Source organism: Humulus lupulus, chromosome 2, assembly GCF_963169125.1.
Source record: "Humulus lupulus chromosome 2, drHumLupu1.1, whole genome shotgun sequence".
NCBI classification, from domain to species: domain Eukaryota; kingdom Viridiplantae; phylum Streptophyta; class Magnoliopsida; order Rosales; family Cannabaceae; genus Humulus; species Humulus lupulus.
The window spans coordinates 39,246,180-39,262,466 of NC_084794.1; the positions used below are offsets into that span (position 1 = coordinate 39,246,180).

The following is a 16,287-nucleotide window of genomic DNA, read 5'->3' on the forward strand; positions in this document are numbered from 1 at the left end:
TCAACCCACGGTTCAAAACCGATCAAATAAGCATCCACATGCACTGACAATGCTAATAAGCATCCCAATAATTCACATTCAATAATCATGCTAATAAGTAGAGAAATCCATGGCATCACCTAAACAAGATGCTAATAAGCATATTCTTTGGCATGCATAACCCCTTAACAATGCTAATAAACATTTTCCTTGAGAATACTACAACGCTAATAAGCATTTCTGACATTCATCAAGTTCAATGATGCAAATAAGCAATCCTATAAAATTTACAAATATCTATCGTGCTAATAAACATGTTCTCAACCTACATACAGTAGTCAAGGGCCAGCCCCTATCAGAATAACTCATGCTCCTTATTTAGGCTAGCAGATAAAGCACACATGATTCATTTAAGCAAACATACACATAACTATATTAATAGTTACCCAACCCTGAGTCGAGCTTGTCTCTAGCAGTGAATGTACATGCCCAGTCCATCATCAGGAACCCTTAAACCTTGGCTGCTCTGATACCAAGTTGTAACACCCTGCTAATTAGGGTCCATTACCAAGTGTGTTTAAAACCAGTGCTGGACTTGCTAAACAAGACATTTGGACTAAACATGTGATTAATCCACTAAAGGTTTAGGTATTAAAACTTTTGGTTAACTCATAAACATTTCCATTAAGTTAAAAATATGTTCTTTACATGGGATCCCAAAAACATCAGTTTCAAAGTCAATTACAATACTCAGGTTACACAATAAACCGACCTAGGCAGAAAAAGCTGACCTTGACCTTAGTTTCCCCTGAGCATCTCGACCGTGGTGGTCGAGCGGACTGCATATGTACATACCACTGCTAATGCCCTTCGACTCATGGCTGGTTGAGCTTCTCTTTACCTTTACCTACACCACAAAGCACCTGTCAGCCAGAAGACTCAGCAAGAAAACATATACAACAGCTTACAGAATAAAACGGTAATCAAACAGTAATAATTGAAACTGATGCATTCATTAAACCAAACTGGAGACCATAGAGTCACACAAGTGCATGTTGCACTTTCTTTCAAGTTGTTGGCATCCAAGCCAGTCAAGTGCATGTCGCACTCCCAGGGTGGCCCAGCCATGGTGGCCTACACTCCACGTGCATTATGCCAATCTTAGCTTATAAACTATGTTCTTTATGCCCTTGTTTTATAAGTCAAGCCACCACGTGCCTCCAGCTTATAAGTTGAAGCTTTGGGACTCTCAACTTATAAGGCGAGTCTCCCAGAGTTCAATATAATCTCAACTAATAAGTTGATCCCCACTTAACACCCTAATAATCCTCTAGGTTATAACCCAAGCTTCACAGTCATAACAGACAGTCACTTATTTCACATAGCATACCTATCAATAATCACAATGCATTATAATACATTCACACAACAGTCACAAGCATAATCATATTTATGAAAAACAATTTCCCTAATAAGATATTCACCAACATAATAATAATCATGTTCATCACCTTGACAAGCTCTAATCATGCATTCACATAACAGGTGTAGTTTTCTTACCTTCGGTCTGAATGCGAGTTACTAACGACGGCCCTTTGAGAACGATCCCCTATTTGAGCCCTTAGCAAAAAACCTAGTCATAACCGTAATAAGAAAGTTCCATCAACAACAGATAAATAAAAGCTTCCAGACCAAATCTTAGCCTCCGGGACATCGAATTCCACTTAATAGGGAAGTAGAATCGATCCTGAGCCCAAATGGTTAAGTTCCCAATTTTAAAATCCCATCAAAGACAATTTTCCCCTTAAGGGCCGCAGCCCCTCACACCCGAGCCGCGACCCGCCTCAAAATCCAGAGGCTCGGCCTCCCTGAAAACCAACGCGCGCCGCGGCGCGCCCCTGAGGCGTCGCAGCCCGCCCCTGCCACCGAGCCCTGCTGGCTCAAAATTCCCTTCGCAGGCCACGGCTCACCAGAAAAGGGCCGCGGCTCTGCCCCACGAACTCAGAATTTCTGTGTTTTTTCTGCTGCCGAACCCAACTAAAACCCATCTAATTCCACCCTAACCTTCCAATTCAATTCCCATAATTATCACAACCCTTTCCAAAAACAAAACCCAGCCATATATCATAATAAAACTTATCAAAATTCACAAACTTAACCTTCCAACTATCTAACATACAAACATAATTATATTATTATATAATTCACATAATAACTTAATTATAGCCTCCCGACCCCCTAATCCAGGAACTAAGCCACATTAGGAAATTTGGGATGTTACAGTAGCGCTGTAGCGCTACCCCCTAGTTCCCTAATGCTCTAAGTAGAATAAAATTACCCCTGACTAGCGCTATAGCGCCCCCTTGTGGGCACTGTAGCGCTACAACCAAGCATATATGCCCTGGTTCTTCTCCCCTTCGACTCCACCATTTCCAACCTGAACCAAAAGCTTCCAAACCCTATTTTAAGTCCCAATTGAACCCAAAAGCCATCTACATATATCCTAGGCATCACAACCCAAGTAACCCTAGCCAAAACTTCCATCAAATTCTCAACTTTCCAACTAAAAAACCAAACTTAAAACCAAATGAAAACAGAGCAAGAACTAAGGTTGAAGGAGAGGAAATGATGGAGAGGAAATGATGATCGGTTGAAGGAGGAGGTGCTCTATTTTGATTAACTTCTATATCCCTTAGGGTGAAAAGACTAAAATACCATTAGGTTATTTCAAATCCCCTTAAGGCCACCAAGGGCAAAATCGTCCTTTCCCGCCTATCTCGTTAATCATAATTAACACCATCCAATTCCCGTTATTCTCAATATTCTATAATGCAGATAAATCATATCCCATTACCCTTTAATTCCTAGCAATGTTCTAATCCTTAAATCACCCCGAGACTCACCCTGAGCCCTGAAACTAATCCCGTTATGACCAGACCGATAACTTGCATTCTAAGATCGTCTCATGTCGAATGGCTCGAACAAATCCACATATAATGTGGTATTATTCATAATTCACCCACATGCATGAAAATACACAATTACGCCCTCAACGGGCCAAATTACCAAAATGCCCTTATAATTAAAAATTGACCCATATGCAAGCATTTATCATCATATTATAATATAATTCACATAAACATGAATATAATCATTTAATGGCATAATAAATCAATTATGGCCCTCCCGGCCTCCTAATCAAGGTCCTAAACCTTATTAGGGATTTTGGGGCATTACAACTTTCCCCTCCATACATAAATTTCGTCCTTATCTGAATTACCCGGAATAAAAATTCCACACAACTGATTCCAGTTTCCTAGGTCGTTCCCTCGACCTTACTGTTTCTGCAACATACCTTAACTCAAGGTATAATTTTGTTCCTCAGAACCTTATTCTTCCTGTCTCACTTCTGGATTGGCTACTCCTTACAAGATAACTTAGCCTCAATCTCCAGATTCTCATAACTCAACTCATGAGTTTCTTTTCACTCATGTTCTCAACATGGAGATACATAATACACTTGTGATAGTCAGTATCCCGTGATATGTAGGGGGAAAGACCGGGTAAAGCTGTGCAATCCCACACCGCCTGGGAAAGGTCAAGTGTGATGATTATAAGACTATATAGGTATGGGACTACATAGTTGAAGATGGCTTAAATAGATTGATGGGTACTACCTATATCAACAAGATGCATCTTCTTTTCGGTATCCCATCTCTTGAGAACTCCAAAGTTAAGCGTGCTTGACCTGGAGTAATCTCATGATGGGTGACCTCCTGGGAAGTTTTCCCAAGAAGCGTGCGAGTGAGAACAAAGCACGCTGGAAAGACTCGTGTTGGTTTGTAGGGCCAGTCGTCATTCCAAGAAACAGCCATAGTGACGTGGGGCATTACAACACTATATACTGCTGACAGTGCCAAAGATAAGGCCCATCCAAAGGTAACCTGGCTGATCTTGTCCAGGATTCAAATAGTCAAATTAATCTAGGGCTCAACTTGCTCTTACCTCCTCACCTCTTTCCATGTTGATACTTTAAGGAAGACACAATCTTCTACTTGGAACTCCACGTTCCTACTTTTAAATTCAATAAAACTTTTTCCATTTACTCTGTGAAGTAAGCATCCAAGCTTTTACCTCTAATAATCTCAATGGTCCCCTGAACTACCTCAGGATCCAGATATAAACTCTCACCCATCTCGTTCCAATGAACAAGTGATATACATTCTCTATCATATCTCATCTCATAAGGTGCCTTTCCAATAATTGTAAAACTCTCTCTCTGTGATTTATCATCAGTCTAAGGATAATGAACTATCCTACATTCCAACTATATACTCATGGCCTTCTGCAACCTTCGTCAAGACTTGGAAGTAAAAATTGAGTCCTCATCTGATAAGATAGACCTCAGATTCCATGAAGGCGTACTATCTCTCTCACATATATATCTGAATAATGATCACTGTGTTATTCATCCTTACTGATAGAAATAAGCTGACTTAATATACTAGTCCATAATGACCTAATCCAAATCACACTAGCCCACTATCTTGGGCAGCCCCACCACGAAACCCATCACGATGTTTCTTTATTTCCACTATAGAATTCTCAAAGGCTACAATAGCCTTATTGGTTTCTAATACTCTGTCTTGACCTGCTAACAGGTTAGGAACTTTGCCACGTATACCATTATGTCCCTCTCCATCCCAGGCCATCAATATAAAACTTTTAAACTCTGGTACCTCTTTCATGATGACTGGATGAAAATAATAAAAAAGTGGCATAAGATTCATCCGGAATCTCCCAATTAATCCTAGTGTCCATCGGATTCCAAATTTGATCTTTATACCATAATAAATTCATACCTGACACTGCAACACCCTTAGCTAATCCAGCTAAGACATTATCCTCAATCTTCCTATCTGGGGTTCACTTAATTATCTTTCCTTTGATCCTTTCAGAAATGATAAACTCAAGGGTACAGCTGGCCACCTGGCCCACCAGAAACTCTACTCTAGTTCTGGTTAGATCCTTTAACCAACATGATGCATAGACAATCACTTTTTTTTTTCTTGTAAGTGAGGTGTCATAAGAACCTTCTAACTGGTTCTGATCTGTAAGAAGACTCATAACTCTTTCACAAAGTACATATAATATTCTGCCCATCCAAGTAAACTCCTGCCCTTATGGCGTTCCTTAATCTTGGCAAATCTCCGCAGAGAATACATCATGATACCATCGTCCAAGATGATCACAAATCCAATTTAATTAAACCTCGATTACTTTGGTCATCTAATCCATCAAAACATAACCTAGCGTTAACAAATTCTTCAAAACATAATTAAGCACACCTAGTGCCCTTATTTAATATAACAACAATCTTCTGCATATCCTTCTCCCTGATCTTCAGCTGGTACTAACCAGATCAAAGATCCACCTTGGAGAATACCCCCTTATCGAATAATTGAGTCCCTTAGTTCTTACAACTTTGCTAAAGCCATTCAATACTGTTCCCTAGACCTGATTCCATTCCTGACACCAATCCAATCACCATTCTATCTCTTTTTATGTAAACATAATCCTGACAAATCCCCTGGAAATCCATCCAGAAACTCACAGACTAATCCATTCTTTCCTGATCCCATTGGCACAACCTAAGTGGTATCCAACACTCTAGCTAAGAGTTCTATGCATCCTCATGCAATAGATCTCTAGCTCTAAACACATATGTCATCAGCATACAAGATCCATGCACAGTGCCAACTTCCACAAGGGTTTCCTACTCTCAAATCCAAGGGTTACTATCCTTTCCTTGCAATTTAGCATTGCCTCACACTTACTTAACCAATCCATATCCTGAATCATACCGAAGCCAATCATAATCAGCTTTATCAAAATCACTGATGGCTCATTTTTATCATAACCCAATTCATCTCTTAAATCACCAATACAGTATCGCATTCCCATCATAACATAACCATGTGATCTGCATATCATCTCTATGCTTCTCTATATACAACAAACAAAGAAACAACATGGAACCAAAATCAGTCAGCACAATACAAAAATCAAAACTAGGAAGCTGACCTGCCATCCCTGAGGAACTAGTCTCAGTCTCAGTCTCTGGCTGCATCAGAACGAACACTCGATCTGGAGTTGAGTTGTCCCTCCCCTTTTGATCATCCTTTCTTAGCCTTGGACAATCCTTCTTGAAATGCCCAACCATGTCACATAAGAAACATGCCTTTGCTCGGCATTCTTCCAGAGGACACCTCTTGCACCGAGTGCATACTAAGTCAGTCTTCCACTCTTTATTCTTTCTTGATCTAACAAGAGGAGGAATCACTGCTTGAGCTCCATACATTCCAGCACTCTCCTGCTCAATCTAATTTTCTGTGCTCTCAACAGCAAGAGCCTTTCCTACCACCTGAGCGTAGGTGGATGTTTCATGCTCTGGGGACACTCTAATGCCCGGAGTTATTCTGGGATTCAGTCCCTGAATAAATTTATACTTCCAAGATGCATCTGTGGGTACCATATCAAAAGCGAACTTGGAAAACCCATCAAATTTATTAACATACTCGATTATTGATGCATTTCAATGAACGAGATTTAGAAACTCATTCATCTTTGCAGTCTGGGCCGTATCATAATAATATCTTTCATTAAACAACTATCTAAATTCTCTCTAGTCCATCACAATTGTGTCTTGGGTCTGGGATACTACTTCCCACCACGCCCGGGCATCATCTGGCAATGCATAAGTAGCACAGATCACTCTATCGTGACCCACCAGCCCCATATTGTCGAGAATGGAACTGATCATGCCCATCCATTGCTCAGCTTTGAATGGACCAAGGCCTCCCTCGAAGACTGGAAGGTAATACTGCTGAAATCTTCCACAGAGAAATTCCCATCTGTTCTCAACCCTAGGCTGAACCAAAACTTGTGCCACTCCTGGCATAGCAAAGGAGGAGGTGTTCCCCGACAGATTCCGCTGTTGCTTCAAACACCTGATCTCTTCCTCCTGCCTCTGCAATCTTAATTGCACATATGTAAGCACTTGCGGAAAATTCTGAGGGGCATATGAAGAACTCAACCCCTGGCTGAAACTCCCAGCCTCTATATAACCACCACCAGGCCTCATTATCTGCCTTGGATACATACCTTCTGATCAAATCTGTAGTCAATAACTTGACCTATTAAACATGATAAGCATATCAAGAGCTTACCCCCATAGAAACATTCTTACCACACTACATTCACAAACCATTGCAGTGCTAAAATACTTGCCCATAACACTCATACATTAATCATAATCCCGTTCTTCCAACATACCTACCATGCCTGCAACTCCAGCATGCAAATATCACAATTATATATATTAATGGAGCAGGTAATCATATAGTCAAGAGCCAGGCTCTATCAGAATCTCATGCTCCCTAATACAATGTATTGGTAAAGCATTTACATTCCATTTAGGCAGTTAAGCACATAACCACAAAAATAGTTACCAATCCCTGAGTGAAGCTATCTTTAGTGACGAGTGTACATGCCCATCTTGACTTTAGAAACCCTTAACCTTGGCTCGCTCTAATACCAAGTTGTAACGCCCTACTCTCCAGGGACCGTTACGGTGTACATTTTAAACAGTGCTAAATTCGAGAATCGAGTCATTTGGCCATAAGTGTGTAACTAAGTATGATTAGCGGTTTAGGGTTATTTTTTTGGTTAGGATACAATGTTTCACTAAAACATTTAACATATACATTGAGATCCCAAAAATATAATTTACAGGTTTATTACAACAAAATATATACAACCAGCCGACCTAAGCAGCAAAATAGGGTTTAACCCTAGTTCCTCTTTTAACCCTCGGCCGTGGCGGTCAAGCAGCCGCACATGTACACATCGTTACCTAAGCTGTGCAACTCAAGGATGGTCCAGCTTTCTTTTGCCTTTACCTGTACCACATAGAACCCGTGAGCCGAAGCCCAGCAAGAAAACTCAATATGCTTATGAACAGTAATAACATGTCATCAAATCATAACATGCATGCCTAGCAATAATAGCCTTAATCACGCATGCAAATAAGTTCAGATAATGATGGTTGTGGGCCCTGCCCTCCTGTATGGATGACTATCAAGCCAATCCTAAACATATGAGTGATTTACACTTGAGGTTCCGATAACCATGCTGAGGCTTATAGCCCTAATCAAATGAGTAACTGATGAGCAAGTCACTAACATGGGATCTGCACCATTAGATGAGTGACTGATGAGCAAGTCACTACATGGGATATGCACCCTTAGATGAGTGACTGATGAGCAAGTCACTAACATGGGATCTGCACCCTTAGATGAGGCATTGATGAGCAAGTCACTAACACAAGATATGCACCCTTAGATGAGTGACTGAGGAGTCACTAGTGTGGGTTCCGTACCCTTAGCCATGTGACGATACGGTCACCTGGGCCTTTTGGCCCTAGCTCTAAGTGACTAGTCATGGGACTAGGCAAGCACTTATAATTTTCATCGAACTTGAGGTCGGTCTGGCATTAATGCTCATGATGAGTCATTCAATGAAGATGTTGATTAGATCTTATCTTTTCGGCTATGCGTTCATGACACTTATGCCACACTTGACCCATAGGTCAATAACATACGACCGGTGCTCAGTACTGCTATCGAACTTGACTAGTAAGTCACAACTTCACAGCCAGTTCTGACACCATTTCCGATTCTGACTAGTAACTCACTACCACACACAAGTAAGCAATGCTACCAGACTTATATCACATGTCAATTATCCAAATGTAGGGCATTGAACATGCTTACTTAACAATTGCTAGCATAATTAGGATCATGCACAAACACATAGACTCAAGCTCTGATCAATCTCATATTCAACATTCATGGCATGCCCTAACCACATGTTTCTCATGCATCACATGCATCACATACTGGGTGCGATTTTCTTACCTCTGGTTCGAGCGAGAAATAACAATTGAACGACCCTTGAGAATGATCGATCCTTTAATTAATTTCAAAAAATTTATTTATTTATTTATTTATATATATGAAATTCGAAATTTACATATTTAAATTAATAAATATATTTTCGAAAATTAATAATAAATTCCAAATTAATTATTCAACGTCAATTATCATATAATTGCACATTTGACCCGAATAATAAAATTCTTAAATTACAGTTATACCATTGTATCAACTCTTACCTTGAACCTATAATATCAAGCTCTAATAAATATTACATTATTAATCAAAGATCTTTGATTAAATAATCATATTTAATAATCACATGATTACTCCACTATAAATATGAGATTGAACTATTGATAATCACAAGCATATATTTACTAAGTACTTTATTAAAGAATAAAGTATCCATTGATATAATCAATACATACATTGTTAATCCTCTATTAATGGTTCAAAATTAAAAGGGAATAAAATTACTGTTTTACCCTTTTATCTATATCTTGTTCCTAGAGTACCATTGACTTTACCAGTGAAGGTTGTTGTTATCCAAAAAACTGGCGTAGATGACATGGCGAGTGATTCCCTGACACTTGGAGGAACTCTGCTAGGGTATCGACCAGAAGACAAATTATAAGCAATAAGTAGCCGTAACTTACCTGCGACCAGTGTAGTCGCAGGTTCTGCATGCTCCATGATGTTTTTATAAAGATCTTGGTAAATCTCGAAATTGAATCCCACAATCTCCCGAGTATCCGATTATTTAGGAGAGAATATCTGTAACAAATTCATGTAATCCCCCTTTATCCTATAAATAGAGAAAGATAGCTCAAGGAGGGGACTTTTTGGCTTTTGAATTATTAAGACTAGAGTAATTCTATTTGAGATATTGTATTGTTCTTCCGAGGTTGGTGAAACTCATTGAACCCTAGTTCTTTGATCACTCCCTTTGATTTTATATCAATAACAATCTAAGTGGACGTAGGTTATTACCAGATCCTGGGGCCGAACCACTATAAAAATCTCGTGTTCTTATTATTTTCGTCATCACGTTCTTCTCAACGCATTCATCCACGTCAAGCGTATTTTAACTCCGTGTCAGTTGCCCAAAATCAGGGTCAACAGTTGTGTTGCAACAAGTTTGCGACGTGAGCGCTCATAACATTTTCAGTTCCAAAAGTCAACCCAATAGGAAACCACTATTCAATCTATAAGAAGGTATAGACTCCATATCTGTTAAACTACGTCCCCAGCCATATACATCATTGAGTCCCCAAAACAATTATTCTTAGCCTGATCATTCCGACAAACGTTAACGCATGAATCAAAGGATCATATGACATATATAGGAGTTCATAGCAACCTCAGGATTAAGATCATCGATTGATGTGTTTGATTAATACTATGAAACATTGTTTAAACAAGTATTGACAAATCATATCTGGTCTCGTTCTACATACTCTCAGCATGCAAAGTACATCCACTAAAGTTTCCTACTACACTAGTAACCCAGATCTAGGTCACATGGATTCATAATACTAATGGACCATACTAGTAGTAATTAATCTAAAGAATCCATAACTTTATTTTTCTGCGAACTGTTTTAAGTTTATTATCTTAATCTTGATCCTCTCATACCAATACGAGATTAAGACCACATAGATAAACTTTGAAATTTGTGATATTTACTTAATATTATCAATATAATATCGAACCTATTCTATGTATATAATAATATAATATAATTATTTATTTCATTTAAAATATTTGTCAACTATAATTGCTTTTAGGGCATTATTTCCAACATAGTGAAGCAATTCGATTAAGACTGTTCCCGTTCTCTTTAAGGGATAGAGCAAAAAGTTGGTTGATCTCATTGCAAGTCAACTCTATTGTCACACGGGAGGACCTTTACCAAAAGTTTCTTGCTAAGTATTTTCCTCCTACTAAATCTTCCCAGATTAGAGGAGAGATTAATAATTTTGATAAGTTGGAGGGGGAGTCTCTATACGACGCTTGGGAAAGGTTTAAGGAGTTGCTTCGAAAGTGCCCACATCATGGGATAGAGAAATGGATGCGGGTGCACACTTTTGACAATGGTTTGGGGGAAAACACCCGGACCATAATTAATGCAGCAGCAGGTGGAGAATTTATAAGCAAAAATGCTAATGAGGCCTATGATCTGTTAGAGGAAGTGGCAATGAATAATTATAATTGGCCTACAGAGCATGAAAACAAGAATGTGGCAGAAATTTTAGAAGTTGATCCTATTGCTCTGCTTACTGCGCAAGTTGCTGTTGGATTTTATGCCCTTATAAAACCAAGTCGGACATGTAGCACGATTTCATATTGTCAATAAAAGTAGTAGAAATCATTTAGTTTGACAACCATGTTACTTGCTTGTTTTAATACATGATTATTGAAATAATATAAAGATTTATAAAATCCTGAACATATGGATAGTTACAATTATAGTGACTAGGTCACAGTGGCTTATAGTTGTAATTATATGTTCAAAAGATTGAGTCCTAAGATTAGATCAGTGCATTGGATTGTCACTGATTAGGAAATCTATGATATGATCTACTTACACATTCGAGGTGTGATGTCTTGTCCAAGGCATTGACCAAGTAGATAAGATCAGATGTATTTGGTTACATCAGACTATGACTGATATTGATTAATGATTGATAAATAAGTATCTTTGTTATCGAATCTAATCAATGTCACAACGTTGACCATAGGTTAAGTCGATCTTAATTATCAGTGCTAATATTCTGCTAATTATATTATTTAAATCTTTTGACTTGTTTGTTACCAGCTTACCCTACGGTCTAGCCCATACTTACATCTTGGAGATTTAGGAGTGTAATTGAGCGGGAGTATTATTCATAGAAATGAAATCTATAACTTCTGTATGAGAAGTGAAAAGATGATTTCCTTAATTGCTTTGTTCAAAAGGTTAAATGATTGAGATCTCATTTCCGTGAATAACTTCACGGAAATATCATTTGTAAGGAACTTAGTGGGAGCTAAGGATAAAATACTGATGATGGATAAAATAGGTATTTTCAATGTGCCCATTAGTAAGTCATCGATAGAATTGACTGAATGTAATTGTTATAACAATGGATAACGTATTTATGGTTTGGAAAATACATTCTATGAATTCGAGAGTTCAATTCCGAGTCTATATAAATAATTCACGGTAACTTATTGGAGCTTGATTTCATGGATCCATGGTCCCCGCATCACCTTTGAGTAAGTCATCTAAAATGTCTCAATTGATTGATTTAATTATCAATTAGGATTTTTTAAAAGTTGACTATGACAATTTTGGAAAATTTACAAAGATATGAGATTTAGATAATAAAAGAGAATATTTGGGTAAATTTATTAATATTGATAAATTGGTGTCAATATAAATAAATAAAATCAAATTAAGTTTCATATTATAATTAGTTAATTTGAATAAGGATTTAATTAGTTAATTAAAAAACAATTATGAATTTAGACCCAATTGGGATTTAAATTCAAAACAAGGAGATTGGGCCCAAGTCCAATTGTGGGAGCCCAAGGCTTTTATCTTATTGTTTATTATTTTAATTAAGTTAAATTAAAATAAAAATAAAAATAAAGCCCATTAAGTTTTCTATATAAGGAATATGATATCTAGGGTTTTCATAAGTCAGTCTTAGTTGATTCATTGGGTAAGTGAAAACCTAGACACTTGTTGTACCCTAGTTTCAGTAGGAGTCATTCACTCAGCTCGGGTACAGTTGGAAAATAAATACAGAGAAATAACCAAGGAATCCATTTATTTTCCATGTGGGCAGCTCAGTTTGCACGTTGGTTATACGAGCTACAGGTAAAGAGGTTGTGAAGCGTAACCTTATGATATTCGAATGGCTGCCGAAGTATGAGCTCAGAGAAATATCCAGCTCGTGGTAACTCAAAAATATTGCGTACCCGCGGATCCCCAATGACTCGGGTACTTTTATACGATTACTTATGACTAGCCTGTCATAATTAATGTCTCAGATATTAGGAGACAATTTATTTTGTGATCAAATCATATCCCAGTATAAATGAGAATTGTTTGTATTAAATGTAATAAATATGTAAATCTGTGATTGACTCACGCGGTTACCCAAACCTATCCATGGAATTTCTCTATAAATACTGAGAATATTGGACAGGAAAAATGATGATTATTCTATAATACTGAAACTCTGCCAAAATAGAGAGAGAAACAACAATAATATAGACTCGTGGACTAGGTGGATTTTAACCACTGAACCACGTAAAAGATTTGTGTTCTTGTGAATTCATTTCATCTTTCGTTACTGTTTATTACAAAGCACTAATCAACCTTATTATTTCTTAATACACTGTTGGAAAAAAAATCGCTTCAATAGTTTGGTGCTTTCATTGAGAGGAAAATTAATGCTTTCATCAAAATCCCAATCAAATCTCATCATGGTGATCACTTGCTTGATGCACGACAATGAGATAGAACAGCCTGGTGGGAAGGAGGCCCATCATACCGCTGTTTCAAACGAGCATGGCCCTAAAGTCCAGCAATGTCCAGGAAAGCAACCGGCTGGTCACGACAATACTGGGAGTTCGACGTCATTGCCATTGAATCCAAACCCAGACTACTTAACTGCAGTTGAGTTGGAAAATATGCAGTTAAGAAGCCATCTTGCTAAGGCAAACATGCAAATTGATGAGGTTTTGGCTTGGTTACCCCTCTTGCAACCGACGTTAATGTCAGAAAGAGGCAAAGTGGGTCTCATAAGTCCCATTGGAATAACCGATCCAAACCAAATCAATCAGTCAGAACTACCACCCCAAGTTTTGTGCCTATAGCGCACGATCGCCAAAATGCTCAACCTAGTGGCTCTCATAGGGGTCATCAGCACATCAGTTGATCGGTTAGAACCGTGACCCTAAGTTCGGTGCCTCCTTCACAAGCACCTATGAATACCCATGGAAATCAATGAGGAGGAGTTAGGATAGGCTCACAGAGACAGAATGTTCCAGCTAACCCTCCTGCGTCATGATCGGATCGTCAGGCGCAGAGAGCTAGAAATAATGGGACAGAATTGAGGCGGGCTAATTTAGTTCCCCCTGATGGGACAAGGATTGCCTCGGTAAGGCATCCCTCATCGCCTATTAGAAATCCAACACCACCTCGGCCTACGCAGGACATTCCTACTTATGGAGACAGTAGGAGAAACCCTCCTCCGTCTGCCCATACATATGTCCCACAGACATGTGTTGAAAATATAGATCCTCGGCCTCAACCGTGAGCTGCAGGCTTTGCAAATGGAATTTATTGGAGTGAAAGTCATCGAAGTGGTAGGTCTGAGGGAGATATAAGAAATCATCTAAGTTTGGCACAAAGCCCTCGACGATTTACAGCCTGATCTGCGTGATTGCCTGAATTCACAAAGAAAAAATTCAGCTCGAGATGAGGGTGTTAATCACACTCATGTAGAAGGAGGTCCTTCCATCGTACGTGATAATGGGAATGCCCAACAAAACCAAGCTCGAGCTTGGAGGGATAACAATCCATAAAATGTGTACGATAGGATCGGAGTTGTTGAACATCCCTAAAATAACCTAGGGGCTAGGTACCAAACTCTCAAAAGGTTAGCTCAGATGGAGGAGCAAATGAAGAAGCTTCTATCTGAAAAAGACAAAGACGATTGTGACTCAGAGGAAGAGCTCGAGATTTTCGCTCCAAATATTGCGGCGACCACATATTCAGTGGGCTTCAGAATGCCACACTTGTCAAAGTTTAACGGAGATGGGGATCTGTTTGATCACCTTGGGATGTTTAACACCATGATGATGGCCCACAACGTCGTACCTGATCTAAGGAGGATTTTATTCCCCTCAACTCTGATTGGGCCAGCCAGGCAGTGGTTTAAACAATACAAGAGGCATTCAATTTGCTCATGGAAGAAGTTTTCTGCTGATTTCAAGAGAGCATTCAAGACTTCCCAGAAAACTCGGATTAAGGTTGATTCATTGGCTAATATAAAGCAGCAACCTGGCGAACCGTTGAAGGCATATCTAAGTAGGTTTGCCAATGTCACTGCACGAGCTAGAGATGCCGACGATACCTCCAAGCTCATGGCCATGATAACAGGAATCCTTGTTGGAGGCGACTTGTGGCAAGAAGTACAGAGAAAAAGAGTTAATAGTGTGGACGAGCTCTTAGCACGAGCTCAAAGATGGGTTAACTTGGAAGAGGCATGAGTTTCTATCGCAGGAAACAACCATATCCTTGTCCAGCCCGTTGGAGCGGTAACAAATATTGCAGCTACGACTCAAACCCTTACCCAGAATAACCAAGGGGGAAATAATAAGAGGAAGGGAAATGGTGAGGGCGACCAGAGTGGAACAAAGAAAAATATGTCCTTGGAAAAATTCAAGCCTGTTTACGCAACCTATACTGACCTCACGGATACTAGGGATCGCATTTTCCTAGCCAATTCTACTCGCCTTCCATGGAAGAAGCCAGGACCACTGAGAAACCAAAGAGCGAAGAGAGATCCTTCAAAGTTCTGCCAATTTCACAATGATATCGGTCATAACACTGATGACTGTAGACAGCTGAAGGATGAAATCGAGACCCTTATCATGGCAGGACCTTTGGCCCAATATGCCTGAAATTGAATGGTCCCTAGTCAGCCCTCTGGACAAAACCCTTCGTCAGCTCCTGAAGCTCCAATGGATCAAGGCAGAGATCAAGCGAATCAGGACGACCCTCCTCCAATAATAGGGGGAGATATAGCCACCATTTCGAGAGGACCCCATCTGGCAGGCACAAGCAGAGGTGCCTAGAAAAGGTATATTAACGAACTGAAATCCCATAATTGAGTGGATTTCGTCTCGGAGCAGCGGTTATCAAAACAACAACGATTGGAAAAACAACTAATCATTTTTACAGAAAAGGATGCTAGCCATGTCCAGTTCCCACATAATGATCCTTTGGTCATAACCGTTTAGCTCACCAACCGGAGAGTACGAAGGACACTAGTAGATAATGGAAGTTCTATGAATCTAATTTTTAGGTCCACCTTGGAAAAAATGGGGTTGTCTGTAATAGAACAGAAGGCGACCTCAATGATTATGTATGGATTTTATAGCGAGGGATCAGTAGCCATTGGGACGATCGAGTTAGTGGTAACATTGGGAGAAGGGTCGAGAACTGTCTCCAAGTTAGTCGAGTTCGTTGCGATCGACTGTCCAGCTGCATACAATGCAATTTTGGGCTGACCTGCGTTGATGGCATTTG

At 39.3% G+C, this 16,287-nt stretch overlaps 1 non-coding gene across 1 annotated transcript; it reads right to left on the reverse strand.

Annotated features, from left to right (window-relative positions):
• Window positions 1-10,933: 10,933 nt before the first annotated feature.
• On the reverse strand, window positions 10,934-11,039 carry LOC133820280 (small nucleolar RNA R71). The gene has a single exon (XR_009886701.1). It is a non-coding gene; the product is annotated as a small nucleolar RNA R71 (small nucleolar RNA).
• Window positions 11,040-16,287: the final 5,248 nt, after the last annotated feature.